Source organism: Cervus elaphus, chromosome 8 (genome assembly GCF_910594005.1).
Source record: "Cervus elaphus chromosome 8, mCerEla1.1, whole genome shotgun sequence".
Classification (NCBI taxonomy): Eukaryota; Metazoa; Chordata; class Mammalia; order Artiodactyla; family Cervidae; genus Cervus; species Cervus elaphus.
Window position 1 is genome coordinate 26993964 of NC_057822.1, and position 16187 is coordinate 27010150.

The following is a 16187-nucleotide window of genomic DNA, read 5'->3' on the forward strand; positions in this document are numbered from 1 at the left end:
GTGGAATCTAGCACAGTTCTCCCCAGTGTAACACTCCCAAGGGATAGCTCCTTCACTCTCAGTCCTGAAAACTCCTTGAAAAATAATAAGTTTAGGTTTATAATGGAGCTACCAAAAGGAGAAGGGGGTGACAAAGGATAAGATGGTTAGATAGCATCACTAACTCAATGGACATGAATCTGAGCAAACTCCAGGAGACAATGAAGGACAGGGGAGCCTGGCGTGCTGTAGTCCATGGGGTCACAAAGAGTCAGACATGACTTAGCGACTGAACAGTAACAATAAATGTAGCTACCACACTTCTAAGGCCACAGTGTGTTTCTGACAATAATAGGAAAACTCACCAAAATTTTAAAGTTCTACACTGGACCTCTGGCTGCTTCTATCAGTCCACCCATCTTCTACATCTCTGTCTTTACCGTGTGCCCCTCCCCCAAACTCACAGGCACTTCTGAGACTCACTCTAAGTCGTGCAAGTCACCATGTTGATCTTTGCCCCAAGCTATCCCATCTCTAGGATGGGATATCCCATTCACCTTATCAACCACCGCCTCTGCTAGCCTGACCTGTCCACACCTGGGCTTTCTCTACACTTCCTCATCCTGACCCCCAGCCCAAGACAGGAAGCCAGAGAAGGCAATTAAAGAAACATAAGGTTACCACAGACACCTTTTCCAGCTTCAACACCTAGAGCCATGCAAAGGAGAAGACTCAGAGAAGTTAATCAGGCCTTTCAAGTGAACATCCCAGAACACCCCTCTGCTCTCTGACTGAGTGCAGTGGAGGTTGCCCTCTTCCAAAGCACACTGCATGGAAGGCCTGAGGGATGGTGGAGTGGAGAGGCCCCCTCCAGAGCCTGTGCCTTTAATCCAGCAGAAACGCCCATGTGCTGTTTACCTCCGGGACCATCAATCTGAGCTGTCAACACCCCACACTGAGCTTATGGCGGTCATCCTGGAACGGACTCACCCTAATCCCCTTCTAATCTGATGTTTGTCTGGTTACTGACTCTTGGTTCTATCTCCCATTTACAGGCCTGTTGGCTTGACAGATGCGTGTACTCTGCTGGTTTCTCAACTCCCCGTCAAAGGCACTGGCCTGGCCTTACTCACCAGCTCTTACATCTTGTATTTTCAGTATGAAATCCCCCAAAGTGCCTGTGAAGGCCCCACCCAGCTCTGTCACTGGGGGCTTTAGGGCCTGGAGGCAGGGATTCAATAGGTCAGCCTTTTGTATCCTCAGTGCCTGGCCCATAGCAGAGATTCAGGGATGACTGTTGAACAGCTGAGTGATGCATACAGACCCTGACCTCACAAGCAACAGCCCCATCAAACCCAGACAACTGGCCCACAATGAGCCATTTCTGAATGAATCTGCGTAAAGTGCTGGCGAAAAGTGATACCCAGTGGAAGACTAGCCAGACTGAACTACTTAAGGAAACAAAGCATCTTTGAGAAATGAAATTAATTAACTGCTTCCAAAGGGAGCATAAAGTAGGAGATTGGGAAGGATGGGAAATTTTATATAAATTTCCAAAGGTCAAGGGACTTGAAAGTAAATGAAGGGAATTTCAAGTTCTAAATTTTAAAAATACCTTCCAACATCATGGTTTAGGGGTGTGCAATAGGCACTCAAAATTGGGATTTGGCTATGAACAAAGAAAAGCTCTGAAAGAGAAAAACAATAAATTAAATGCATAAATTGAGAGGATTGGGGCTTTTTAGAAGTTACTGCACAATATTCTCTGAGGGTGATTTTAGACTAGACCTTGACAGGGTGAGATTGTGAATATAAAAGTGAGCTTTTGTCAATCAGAATGCACTTCTGCAGAAATAGGTTTCCAGAGAATAACCGGAGGGAATTTCAAAGATCTAGTTTACATTCTCTGTGTCTTCAGGCCCATTTCCTTGGGATTTAAGAAACCATAAGGATTTTGAGATCTTGAAACAGCCATAAAAAAACACTGCTTAGAATGAGTCTCACGGCATTTGGTGCCCCCAGTCACAGACATTTTATTTTATTTCAGTCTGTTCTCCTACCAAATTTCATTGCCCAGCAGCCCCCATTCCACCAGTCTTTACAAGGTTTGCCACCTTACTAAAGAGGAGCAAATAATAGCTTTATTTTGTGCCCACCATGCATCTCAAGAATATAAAAGAGAGGAGTGGGAAACATGTCAATGGATGAGGAGGAAGCTCTGAACCAGCTTGCTCCCAACCCTGGAAGGAAAAAATCTCTAAGGTCACCTGAAATCGGTCTCCAACCAGGAAAGGGGTTTCTGCTGCAAGTATCTGGGCTAACAATTAATAACTTCTATTTATCAAGTACTCTGTGAAGAACTTTATATACCTGATCTTAATTCTGCCATTTTAATCATGAAGTTCAACCCCACTGTTTGATCCTAATGGTGTTCTGATCCTGCTAGTCCCTAAAATTTGGCAAATAATGCACCAGAACAGCTGCTGCCTCTTTGGTTGTGGGGTATGTGTGTGTGTGTGTCTTGTCTATGATTCTCTTGCTTTGTGATTGTGCATGCATGTGTCTGCACATGTGTGCATACCCGAACATTTGTCCTATGTAGCTTTCTCTCCCCTCGTCTTTCTGTGCTTCTCTGTCTCCCTCTCTCGTTGTGTGACAACCTCTGTAAATCCCCCAATTCTTCTAAGTCTGCATCTTTGGATTTTCCTTTGTGTCTTTGTGTAAATGTGCTTGTGTATGCATTCCTCTGTGTTTCTCTGCTTCTTCTCGCTCTGCCTTCTGCTCTGTCTCCCTTTCTTGATCCCTTTTTCAACCTTCTCTCTTTTCTCTGTTTCTCTTTGAATCAAATCCAAATGAAAATAATCTTATTAAAAATAGAAAAATATCCAAAAGTATTTCCTGTGCTAGCTAGAATATTAATCAAGATTTGAAACTGAATTAATGGGAGTCCCTAAGGAAAAAAATATGTTTCCAACATAAAACAATCAATATTGGCACAATTCTACTAAAAGTCTGATATTCACAATGTCCTTGGACCAAAATGGTAAGGTCAAAATATCCTGAATCCCTAAACCGTGAGGTCACAGACACCTGCAGCCTGCTGGGTCCACTCCAGCAGCTCCTTGGTCTGTGAGTGGCTCCAGGTGTGGTGAAAGAAGACTTTCTTGGAAGACAAAAGGTCACTGCAGCATTCAGAGCATCAAGAGTCGACCCCACTGAGCCCCTTTCTGACCGGCCTCAGGAGACTACAAATCCCAACACATGTGGTTCCACTGAAAGCAAAGCTCAGCGCTCTTCATGGCACCACCTGGGCAAGGACAGCAACCCGACAGGCAGTTTGCTGCTTTCTCCATCCTTCTTGTGTCGAAAGCAAATACAAAATGAGAATCAGTCTTTAAGACACTTGGATCCCACTCAGCTCTTTCTAAAATCCCCTCCACCTTCCTCTTGCTCTGCTCCCTGCTTCTTCAAGTTCCCTTCTCCAAGCAACTCCCTTCCATACTTACTCTTGCTCATGTACACACACACACACTCACTGGCCTGGGTTTCTTCCCACCTTTCTATCTTTCTTTTGATTAATAATGATGGTAAACATTTGTTAAAATCTAACAATGTGCCAAGCATTATTTAGAACACCTTCCATGATATACTTCATTTACTTCTCAAAATATCTTATGGGAAATCAACCCTAAATGTTCATTGGAAGGACTGATGCTGAAGCAGAAATTCCAATACTTTGGCCACCTGATGTAAAGAACCAACTCACTGGAAAATATCCTGATGCTGGGAAGGATTGAAGGCAAAAGAAGAAGGGGACAGCAGAGGATGAGATGGCTAGATAGCATCACCAACTCAATGGACAGGAATCTGGGCAAACTCCGAGAAATAGTGAAGGACAGGGGAGTCTGGCATATTGCAGTCCATGGGGTCACAAAGAGTTGGACACGACTTAACAACTGAATGTCAACAACAACAATATTATATCTAATGCTCCAGATGAGGAAATTGAGGTACTGGCAAATTACCAGTCTGACAAGTAAAAAAGCTGAGGTTTAAACTCCAGAGCCTATGGCAGAAACCACTACACCACACTGCCTGAACCTGAGTGCTGATCATGAACAGATACTAGTCAAGAAAAAGATCTGTCCTCTGTATTCTCTAATGAGTTCTCAGGACCCGATACGTAACAAGCTTCTCTTAAAGATCAAACAGTTTAAGTATGCTGAGCAGCACAGAAAATGTGGGGTCATTTTGAAGGGGGACTAATTTCTTTGAGGGCCAGAGAAAAAAAAAAATCACAGTTCCCCTGACTTTTTATTTAGAGAATAATCAAGAAAAGGTTTCCCCTTTCTGTCCCACTGAATACAATTTATCTTTATCAAACCAGAAAAGAATGTAGCTCCAGCTGGAAGTTTCTCACAAAGCCTTGGGAGATGAAAGGTACAGTAATAGATACACAAAGCACTTGCTTTTTATCTGCGAAGAGCTGGTTTCATATGATCCTTTCATAAAAGTGAAAAATAAGACATTGTGTTTATGTGGAGCATACATTTGTCTGCGTCACAAAAAAAAAAAAAAGGCTGACCGTCTATTGGGACAGCCTAAATCCGCACTGTTTGCATTTGGTCTGGCCCAGGTATTCCATAATAGTAGAAAACCTGCCTTTTAAAGCACCTGAAGTATAGACCAAGTGGCCAATTTCGGCTCAAAGCAGCTGCATTTGTTATCTGTCCTAAACAGGAGCCCAATCCATACTTTTTACTCAGCTAAAGAAAGGGAACACTGGAAATTTAGTAAACAGGACAATTGATGGTACCTGGCTTTGTGTCAAGCAAAAGCCAGCCTCTGCATTGAAGAGTCCCGACCTTGAAAAGCTGGTTAAAATGGATGCTGCGTGGGGTGCTGGCTGGAGAGGCAGCCGGGAAGTAGGTCAGCGAAGTTAGAGGCTGGCTTCTGTCACTCCCAGTCAGAGCCTGCGCAAGTCAGAAGAAAAAAAAAATTGTTCTCAGACAGAATCAGACACTGTGTGTGGTTCCAGGCAGTATGTTGTATTGACAAAACTGTCACCCCCAAATGAAATCATGGAGGGGAAGATGTCAGCCCCTGCCACATCCAGGAGGCTATTTTCTGCTCATTTAACTAATTAGGAGTCATACTGTTTTGGGTAGTGGTGTTTTCTGCCACCACAGAAGCCAACTTTGTTGTCTGCTCTCTCCCGGACCTCACCCCACTGTCCCCTCTTATAGGCTGCCCACCTGGGAGCACGTAATGGTGCTGGATGGGCTGTTAGATAAGAGGGGCTAATGAGAAAGGCTGGCTCTCAGGGCAGCAAGCAGGAAGCTCCCTGCAATGGAAACCAAGCTGAAAGCCTTTCCCCTCACCCACCCACCCACCCCACTGCTTGAAGAGGCGCTATAATGCATTGCTCAAGGTCACACTGCCTGGTTTTTTAATCCTCTGGGCTCACTGATTCGCTGTGTGACCTTGGATGCATATCCTAACATTTCTGTTTCTCCATTTCCTCATCTGCAGGGTGGTATAATAACTGTACATACCTTACTGATGTGCCTACACCCATTAGAACCCCAGGAGGAGACAGTACCCTCAGATTGGGATAATACAAGAAAGGTTTAATGAAAAACCAGTTTACACAGGCATGTGAAAAAATGTAGCAAAACTGCAATAGAGGGTACGGTACCCCAGGCCAGCACCAGTGGGTGTCATCATCACGCCTAGGTCTGAAAGGGCACGATGACAAACGCGGGGACCTATACCCAGAGAAAGCGAGATCTCTGTGAAGAGGGTGCCTGATATGAGTTATGACCTTCAAGACAGGGATGCAACCAGATGTAGCAACCCCGCAGTGAGGGAGCCACATGAATAAATGTACTGACCGCACTCTCCTCCCTCCATTCCTTCCATTGCTGAAACCAAAAGAAATCAGAGGGCAGAGGAGCCCCTTAATATATTCCACATGGGGCACCTAGCAGGGTGGAGAAGAGTGGAAAGCGAACATGCAGGGACAAATGGAAGTTACTGAGACTAAGAACTCAATGAGGCAGCAGAGCACAGTGCCTGGAGCACATGTTCAACATATACCGTATTAACTGCTGACTTCCTGTTACTAGTGATTTGTTCTGGACACAACATGAATTGCACACAACGTGGACAAATGGTACATGTCATGGCTGCTCTGTAAATAAGGTTCAACGCCTGGTAAAGCCAACTGCTCCTTTCTCATCATCTCCCAGGGATTCTCTCAGGTTCCTACTGGTCATACCCATTTTGTCCCCAAGGCAGGGAAGTTGGCCTGAGCTCCTCCGGTGCTGCAGAGCCTTTGGTGACCCCATTCACTCTCAGCAGCCACCCAAACAGTTTCAAGCACCTTTTTTTGCCAAAAGATTACTTTTAATAACACTTTGCACATACATCCAGCATATAAAATAGTTAAGATTGGGCAGTTCTAGCTAGATAGGGTCAGACTACTGGACCGGCCTCTTAGGCTGTACACCGTAGAGCAGCCAGAGCCCCTCTGCCAGAAGCCAACGTCTCTGGAGGTCACTGTGTGAAGACCCCTGACCTGCAGCATCGCTCAGATACTCCTCATGATGTTCTCCATCTCTCTCCTGGGTCTCCCCTTCCTGTGTGCTGAACAAGTGGTCCTCAGTTAGTCAATTACTATCTACAGGAGATTTTGGAACTTCAGCAATAATGGACCCTTACCATTGTAGAGTGCTTAACTGATTATGAAGCCCTTTCATACACAATATACACATTATTCCATCCCCAGAACAAGCTTGTGCTTCTCCAAATATCCACCAAAGTGAGCAGCACAGCCAGGCCTGGAATTCCTTTGTTTTACTCCAAAACCAAGATTCCGACACCACCAACTACCCAGAGACCAGCAGATTTTGTGGGCTTGTCCTAAATGACTTTTTAAATAATTTTTTTTTTTATTAGTTGCCAACCTCTTTTCTTCAGTTCTGTTCAGTCGCCCAGTCGTGTCCAACTCTGCGACCCCATGGACTGCAGCACGCCAGGCCTCCCTGTTCATCACCAACTCCCAGAGTTTCCTCAAACTCATGTCCATTGAGTCAGTGATGCCATCCAACCATCTCATCCTCTGTCATCCCCTTCTCCTCCTGCCTTCAATCTTTCCCAGCATCAGGGTCTTTTCAAATGAGTCAGTCCTTCGAATCAGGTGGCCAAAGTATTGGAGTTTCAGCTTCAACACCAGTTCTGCCAATGAATATTCAGGACTGATTTCCTTTAGGATGGACTGGTTGGATCTCCTTCTTTTCTTAACACTATCTAAAAGCATTATCTCTATTTGCTTGTGCAGAGCCCGCCCCTTTTCCCCAAGAAAGCTAACTCAGCTCTCCAAGAGGAAAGCAGGTTTCAGCCTCTTTTGTGGCTACATCCCCATGCCAGCCCATCGTCTGATGCTCAAAAAGCACACATATTTATTGAATGAAAGAATGAATCTCTCAGTCCATCCTTTTAGATTTTCTACCCTAACCAGGTTTCAAGGCTCCCAACACTAAAAATAACCAAGTTTTGACTCAGCAGCTGGCAAACGTCCAGGTTTACTCTTAGCATCTAGGGTTAAGGAGGAAAAGTGAGCCAGACTCAGACGGTCAAACTGCCTACAGTGCATCCCTGCTCACGGACGTGATAGACTCACGTGTAACCGATACTGACGAAGGTTGGCTCCACTGACTCTTCATTTTCCCAGGAGTCCCAGACCTTAACAGTCTATGGTTTCTAGAGTTTATGATTTTTCTCCCACGAGACTGTGAGCTCTTAAAGAACAAGGTCTCTGCCTTACTCATCTTTGTTTTCCTAGGAATTAAAATTGCATCTGGATCAGGCAAGATCCCAAATAATGCTCTGAGGATTGTTCGTGATTGATTAACAATGAACCCTGAGGACGGAAACACAGAATTTTACAACCAGGAGGGATTTCAGCAAGCACCTAAAATTGTTCCATCCAATACATTAGTCACTAGCTATGTGTGGCAATTTAAATTAGCCAAGATTAAATAAAATTACAATGCGTATTCCTCAGATACACTAGCATCATTTCCAGGGCTTCACAGTACATGTGTCTTACAGTTACTCTACTGGATGGTGTGGATACAGATATTTCCATTGTCACAAAAAGTCCTGTTGGGCGGCGCTGAAAAGGGTCTTGTTTTATAGCGAAAGAGAACTGAGTTTCAGAGGAAGAAAGTAATTTCCCCCAAGTCACTCAGTAAGTGAGAAACAGAAACAGGACCAAGAACTCACGTCTCCTGCTCTGTGTTTCAACCATTACACTGGATTCACACACACTGTACAAGAGCCATAAAGTGTCCTCTTTCAAGTCAGCATGGCTTTGCTAAGAAATTCTAGATGAACTGGCAGAGAATAAACGCTGGACCCAGCAAGCAAACAATGGGAAACCATAGCTTCCCACAGAAAGCTGGAGGCCAAGACATCTGAAGGATGCCCCAATGTGGGCTGCCTTTTGTTTTAAAGCTTTTCAAAATTGTTTTCATTTCAATGGTTGGAGGTTAATACCCAAGATGGACACTCTTTTTGAAGGGTTTCTTTTGATTTTAATTTCTTAAAGTCCTCATTTGAACTCTGCTTTTTGTTTATATTATACCCATCCCACAATTTTTCTTTCTTTCCATGTAACTTGATCCTTGAAAAATGTACAGAATCCATCCATGCCCACTGCTTTTAATTAAACATCAACTCGTACTTTCAACCAGCTCTTTAAGGATTTCACATTGCCTTTTCTAAATGGATCCTTTTCGGGGGCCTGATATTACATCAAATTAAGTTCTCAAAAATGTACTTCTTAATCTTTAAATAGCTAGGAACAAACTTTGGCAAACTCTCAAGAAAAGCTATCAAAGGGAAGAAGTCAGCTATATACCCATTTCTCTCCCAACTCAGAACAGGGCACACTCTATGTGGAAGAACCTGCACATACCAACTGATCTAAGGGCATTTACCACTCAGCTGAGGCCCACAAACCCTGGGGTGGGAGCAGATTCTACAAGAAATCTATACATCTTGTCACAGAAAGAATGCACTTGCACCTTTGTTTTTTTAAAGCAATACTGTGAGAGGCAGGAGGCAAAGCAACAAACATTTGCTATGAAAAGCCTGGGCTTCTGGTGGAAACATTTGCCATGGGCAGACACAGCCACCTGTGATGGCAACTCGGGCCCCAGGGACAAGATGCTCAACCGTGGGCCTGGATACTGCAGGGGGAGTGGGGGAAGGAGACTAGAAAGAGGAGTAGGGGGACTCAAAATTCTCAAGGTCTCAAGCTTCCAAAGATCCCTAAGTTAGGATGTAGAAAACATCAGAATTCGCAGAGGAGACCCCTCCTGATGGGCACAGGGGGTAGGGAGAGAGAGTATTTAGGAAAATTCCACTGGCGAATCATACTTTTTTCTGGTATGTCTCCTAGGGTTTCTGAAGATTTCATTATCCTCATAAGTGAAATTCTTAAAATTACGGAAAGAAGGTGCTTATTGAAACCTATAGCTCTCCATTTCTTGGCAGGCTTTGATTTGAAACATTCAAAACACATCCAACAGCCTCTTCTTCCCTGAAGACAGAGGCTTTAATGTCTTTAAAAAAAAAGAAAAGAAAAAACAGGTTCCCTTACACCCGTCAGCTCCCTCCTCTTAAAGAAACATGTTGCCTAAAAATTAAGGTAATGGAGCCAAAAAAAAAAAAAAAAAATAGTAGCAACCTTTAAAATCTGAGTCCTGCTCTTTGTTCCTAATGAACAAAGAAACACAATTCCCATAACCGGGAGCCATGTGTGCACACCATTTCAGAACAAGGACTGCAGCTGTAATCTAGGCCAACCTCTTTATACTACAAATGAGGAAACTGAGGCCCAGAGAGGTTAAAGAATTTTAACAGCCAGCAGGTGGGCTGAGCCAACACTCGGGCCAGATGTTCAGAGTCCCCATCTTTTATGCACAAAAGGAAAAAAAATCATTCTATTATTTAGAGTAGGCAGAGGACTGTTTAAAGGTGGGCAAGTAACACCAGCACCCGCCTCTGAGCATATAACACCCCTGACCCCACATCGCCACCCAGTTCAGCAGTAGATGTGTACAGTCAGGGTCAGCTCCAGACAAAAATACAAACTAATTGGAGAAGCGGCACACAAAAGTATGTTGGAGAGAGCACCAACCCTTTATATTATGTGACTGATGGAAATCAAAGCCCCTGCCACCTCGCAGAGCATGAAAATACAGCCCTGAGCATGAAAGCTCTGAAACCGTATGTTGCTGTAAAAACAGAAGCGATCATGATCCACATGGATTTCGCATGAGGATTAGGAGCTAGCAGCCTCTCCCAAGAAGATCCCTTTGTGTCTTTGCAACCGTGGCATCTAGAGGCAGTGTCCTTGCCCCTTCTAACCATCTTCAGCCATTAGGGACAACTAGGCTGGGGGTCAGAATGGGACTGACCGTAAGGAACTCAACCACCTTCCTCCTGCCTCACCCCTTCCAGGAGTCAGAAAGTATTAAAAGCCACTCTGCTGCTCATAACAAAGCTTTTCTCATTGGGTTTGTCTTTTTGACTTGCCTCGGCTTCCCTGTTGACTCAGATGGTAAGGAAACTGCCTTCAATTCAGGAGACACAGGTTGGATCTCTGGGCCAGGAAGATCCCCTGGAGAAGGGAATGGCAACCCACTCCAGTATTCTTGCCTGGAGAATTCTATGGACAGAGGAGCCTGGTGGGCTACAGTGCATGGGGTCATAAAGAGTTGGATACAACTGAGTGACTAACACAGAGAAGGCAATGGCACCCCACTCCAGTACTCTTGCCTGGAAAATCCCATGGACGGAGGAACCTGGTAGGCTGCAGTCCATCGGGTCGCTCAAGTCGGACACAACTGAGCGACTTCACTTTCACTTTTCACTTTCACACATTGGAGAAGGAAATGGCAACCCACTCCTGTGTTCTTGCCTTGAGAATCCCAGGGACGGGGGAGCCTGGTGGGCTGTCATCTATGGGGTCGCACAGGGTCGGACACGACTGAAGTGACTTAGCAGTAGCAGCAGCAGTGACTGACACAGTGGAAGAGAGTGTTTGTGTTTTACTGTTTCTGCGTGCCCCAGTTTGGATGCCTCACTCACCCACACTGAGGCTCATCTTCAGAGGACTGCCCTCGGGCCACTGGAGCACCCCTGCATGCAGATGGCCAGGAGAGTTTAGGAACCTCCCTCTCCCAGAGGCCCTTAACCAACAGAGGATGAGAAAGTGTACAAGACCAGGTCCCTTGGACAACTCCCAGAGAAACTGATGCTCCAGAACATCCCTACCAATCAGAGTGAAGCCAATTCTGGGGGCCTTCTGCCTGAGACTGCAATTTTACTTGCTTTTATCCCTTTCTATAACCTGGGAGCACTTCCTTAATAAGTCTCTTATAGGCAAATCCTTCTTTCAGCATATGCCTCGAAGACCCTAGAACTTTGCATCTCTCTTATCTGCAGCTGGTGTGGTAGGAGGGGCCTAGGGTGGCCTTTTGTTTGGGAGGAGGTGCTGCCCTGGCTAGGACTTAAAAGGGCAGCTCCTCTCCAGAAACTTGAGCTCACTCTTTGTCTCTTGTATTTTTCCATCCAGGCTCATTAGAAAAGTGCTATAATTGATTATTAATGTCTGCCACGGGGTAGGAATGATCAGGAGAAGGATGCATTGGCCCATACATAAATGATTTGCCACCCCTGTCCCAGAGGAGAGGGCCCAAGGAGGGTGGGGTCTGTTTTTGTTCTAAGCCTTTAGCTGGCCGCTAGCTCAGGCCAAAGAAGTCTGGATGGGTCTACACAGACCAGCTCACTGGGACTACCCAGGGTTTATTACACAGTTTGGAAGACAGTACACGTGACCTGGGGTGTTTTCTCTGCGGATGCCTGTTAGAAATTCTGGCAGCAGTAGGTAGCTAATGGAGGGCATGGTGTGGAGAGTTCCCATCTCACCCTGACTACTGAGTGTGGGATTAGGATGCTGGGGCGTGGGGAAAGGCAGGCCACAGAAGAGCTATCTTGCTGCAGGCAAACTCTGACACCATGAACTCAATTTGAAGCTGGACAAACCTGAAAGCGTACATATACTCTACAAACACAGAGGCTGGTGGCAGGCCTGGGGCATGTTTGAACATAAAGGCTTTAGGCAGGTGGTAAAGCTGGCATCAGGAAATGCTGAAGAGGACAGTCCACGAAGCAAACTGAGATCAAGAGTCTAGAACAGAGGCCAAGTCCTGGAAGTCAGAGACCTGGGACATTCTCTGAAATGTCCCCGAAGGCTTTCCCTCCTGAGTCCTTTTTGCCTCTGAGGTTTCACCGAGGTATAATAGATACACAGTACAGTGCACAGATCTTAAGGGAGTGAATTAATTTTCACACAGGTAACATTCCCAACACCCAGCAGTCTTCTCCACGCCCTTTCCTAATCTACTTCCCTTCCCCAAAAGTAACTGTAATTCTGACCTCTAGCACCATCAGCTAGCTTTGTTGTTTTTGAACTTTGTGTAAATGGAATCCCACAGCATGGACTCTTGTGTCTGTTTTCTTCGGCTGCACATTGCACGGGTGAGACTCATCCATGTTATTGCATATAAGTAGTCTAGTCTTTCTGGCTGCTCTTCCGCTCTAAGAGCACATCCAATTTACTTATCCATCTGAGTAGTTTGCAGTATTTTGCTGTTAAGAATGAAGCTGCTAGGAGCATTTCTGTATGTGTGCTTTGGTGGATGTATGCACTCATTTCTCTTGGTGAAAGGTCTGGGAATGCAATGGTTTGGTCACAGGAGAAACATGTTTACCTCTAGAAGGTCTGTCAAGTGATGCTTTAATGTGATTGTACCAGTTTACTCTCCTAGAAGTTCTACATGAGAGTTCTTCTTGACCCATACCCTTGTTAACTCTTAGCATCATCAGTTTTGTCAATTTAGCCATCCTAATGGGTGGGTAGTGGTATCTCACTGTGGTTTTAACATGCATTTCTCACCTAGGACTAATTCCCATCTAGGACTGATCTAGGTACCCAAAAGATGGTCATTCCTCCATGGCATCTAGAAGGTGCCACTTTGCCTCACTTGGCCTAGAAGAAGCCTCTATGCTAGACTCTTGATACCAGAGTGCTTTGTGGATTATCCTCTTCAGCATTCCCTGACTCAGAGAGTTATTACGATCACACGGGCCACCCTCTGGGCATTTACATACAGATGGCCCTAGATATAAGAGACAGATGAGGACTGCAATTAACAGATCTTTACAGTAGAACCTTAGGGAACTGATGACCAAAAACCCACATCACTGACTCAGCAGATACTTTCTTCCCTAGAGCCTCTCATGATGAGATGGAACTTCCAGATGTTTCTCTAGATCAAATTAACCAAGTGTTCATCTCACCCAGCAGAGCTGAGGAAGCCAAAATACCAACTGAGCTTGGAGAAGAGAGGCTGTGAAGATGGAATGAAACAGAAAACCATGCCCAGAGCATACAGCATGCAGATCTATGTAAATCAAATATAAAAACCGGAATGCAAACTTTCAAGTGATAATGCTCTCCAGCTGTCATATATGACTGTCTCCATCCTGAAGACCACTGGGGCTCTGGGAAACCAGCAGGCAGTCTAGTTCAGCAAGTAGGGGACGGTTTTCCTCCTTCCTTTAATCTGGGAGCATGAGTTCACGAGTCCTTAGGGATCCAAAAAATATGGAAGTCTGTGGTTTTTTAGCTGGTTGTCCATTTTTATTCACATAAATGAGGCACAGCTTCTTCTGGTCGATGTTTAACTTCAGAATCAGATGGCAAGAAGGAATATCAGTTCGTGGCATTTACTGCAAACATCGACGAAAATGGGAAGGGCAGAGTGGCTGTCCTGAGACTCTGTCTGGGTGGTCAGGTGTTAGAAAGTGTTAGTCATTTAGTCCTGTCTGACTCTTTGTGACTGCCAGGCTCCTCTGTCCATGAAATTCTCCAGTCAAGCATACTGGAGTGGGTTGCCATTTCCTTCTCCAGGGGATCTTCCCAACCCAGGGATCGAACCCAGGTCTCCCACACTGCCAGCAGATTCTTCACTGCCTGAGTCACCAACCTAAGCCCCTGGGGTAGTAAAGTGTGTGTTTGACTCAGAATCAGTAGCCTCACTTGAAACCTCAACAGCTACTTATCTTATGACCTTGGGCAAGTCACTTCCTCTCCATGAGCCTCAATTTTCCCATCTGTAAAGTGAGCAGACTGGACTAAGATCACCTCTAAGGTCTGTAGAGTTCTCTGAGCCCGTGTTTCTATGGAAGCCTCCATCGATCTAAACGTCAGTCAGAGTGAGTCACTCTTCCAAGACACAAACGAATCCATCCCCATGTAGAGCAATTAGAGCTAGGCCATTGCTGCCGCATGTCCAAGATGATAGAAAGCCCGACCCAGATTCTGCGCTGTATAATTGAGCATTAAGACACAACAAGGGCTCCGCTGCGGCGTAATAATGCACGCCTGGCTGATTTATTAAGCATCCGACTCAGAAGTGCATTGTTCCGTAATGCCTCGGAGTTTAGGCAGCGCTCCATGAAAAATACTTGTGGTGCAAGCCGTTGTGTTCAGATCCTGTTACATCCCACAGCTTCCAACCTCCCCATCCCTCCGCTGCAGCCTTCACCTCCCGTCCCCTCCTGTGCAGAAGCTTGGCTGCCCCGGTCTCCATCACACCTCGTTGCACAGCCAGTTCTGCACAGTCTGGGGCGCCCCCTATTGGCTCCAGGATTATGTCAGACAAGCCAGCTCAGCTACAGGCTCTAAGCGGAGCAAAGGGAGAATGTCACTGCAGCTGTAACTTGGGAAACCTTAACGATGATGCCTGGCAGCAAACAGTGGGAGAGCAGCAGAGAGGCAACCCCCACAACTTGTCCCCTGGCCCAGCCTCATTTCCTCCATGGTGCTTATCTCCACCTGCCACATTTATACTTATTTTCACTACTTTTATTGTCTGTCTTTCCCAGCTAGACCTCAAGTCCAGTGATAGTAAGGCCTTTGTTTTGTTCTTGATGGAATTCTGGCAACTGCCTGGCATTAAGGAGGCACTCGGTAATAATTGCTGAAGAAATCATTAAATCATTCAGTAAATAAATAAATATGCTAGCTGATGGCAAGGGCTATCGAGGAAAATAAAGCAGCAAAAGGGTTTAGAATATGAGAAGGGTAGCTATTTCAGATTGAGTGGTCAGGGAGGGCTCCCTGGTCATTATGTTTAAGCAGAAACCTGGAAGAAGTAAAAAAATAAAATAAAAGTGTATGTATCAGGGAAGAATGTTCTGGATAGAACAGGCACTGCAAGGGCTCAGGCAAAGGCTTGGAGTGTTTGCAGAGCTCATTGGAGCTGAAGTAGAGGGCAAGAGCAGAAAGCAATTAGGACCAAGGGGTACCAGAAGCCAAATCAGCAGGATCAGAGCTCAGCAGACTGGAGTCCATGGTCCATATCCAACCTATTGCCTGTTTTTGTAAATAAAGTCTAGCTGGGATGCCCACGCCCACTTATTTGCATATTGTCCATGTTGCTCTCCTGCTACATCAGAGTTTCGTTGCCACAGAGAAGGTGACCCACAGAAGCCAAAAATATTTACTATCTGACCCTTTACAGAAAAAGCATGCTGGCACCTGCCCTCAATCACAGAGGCCACTCTGATGGAGAACTTGGCTTTTCTCGCGGGAACACGAGAAGCCATTAGGGGACTTGGAGCAGAGGAGTGACATGACCAGACTCACAATTTAGAAGGATCAGGGCAGCTGCTGAGTAAAGAATAAATTGTAGGAGTAGAAGCAGGGAAATCAATTAGGAGGTGAGAAATGAAGATGGTTTAGACTGGAAATGTAATCAGATTAGAAGACGTGCAGAGCCGTGTGGTGCTCACGACACAGGGTGAGCTGGCTGTTTCAGCCTGACAAATTTCGACCCTGAGCATTTGGGTTTATGTGGGAGAAATGGGGAGTAGTGAGGGGGAAAATGGGCAGTTTTTCCCAGGGCAGGAGCAAAACCACAGCTCCCAAAGGTTGCCATGAGCTAATACCCTTTCCAAGTGATCTTTTGTTGTGTGTTCTGAGCTTGGGCTGGGGTCCTGGCAAGACTCTGAATCACTTCCTGCTGCTGGAAGCCATGTGTGCTGTTGTTATTGTTTTATTGTGT

At 45.5% G+C, this 16187-nt stretch overlaps 1 long non-coding RNA gene across 1 annotated transcript in view; it reads right to left on the reverse strand.

Annotated features, from left to right (window-relative positions):
- LOC122698922 overlaps positions 1–16187 on the reverse strand; it is a 92495-nt gene that overhangs the window by 22422 nt on the left and 53886 nt on the right. The window contains exon 2 of the long non-coding RNA XR_006342455.1: positions 4796–4952. This is a non-coding gene — a long non-coding RNA (uncharacterized LOC122698922). The remainder of the gene's footprint in view (positions 1–4795; positions 4953–16187) is intronic.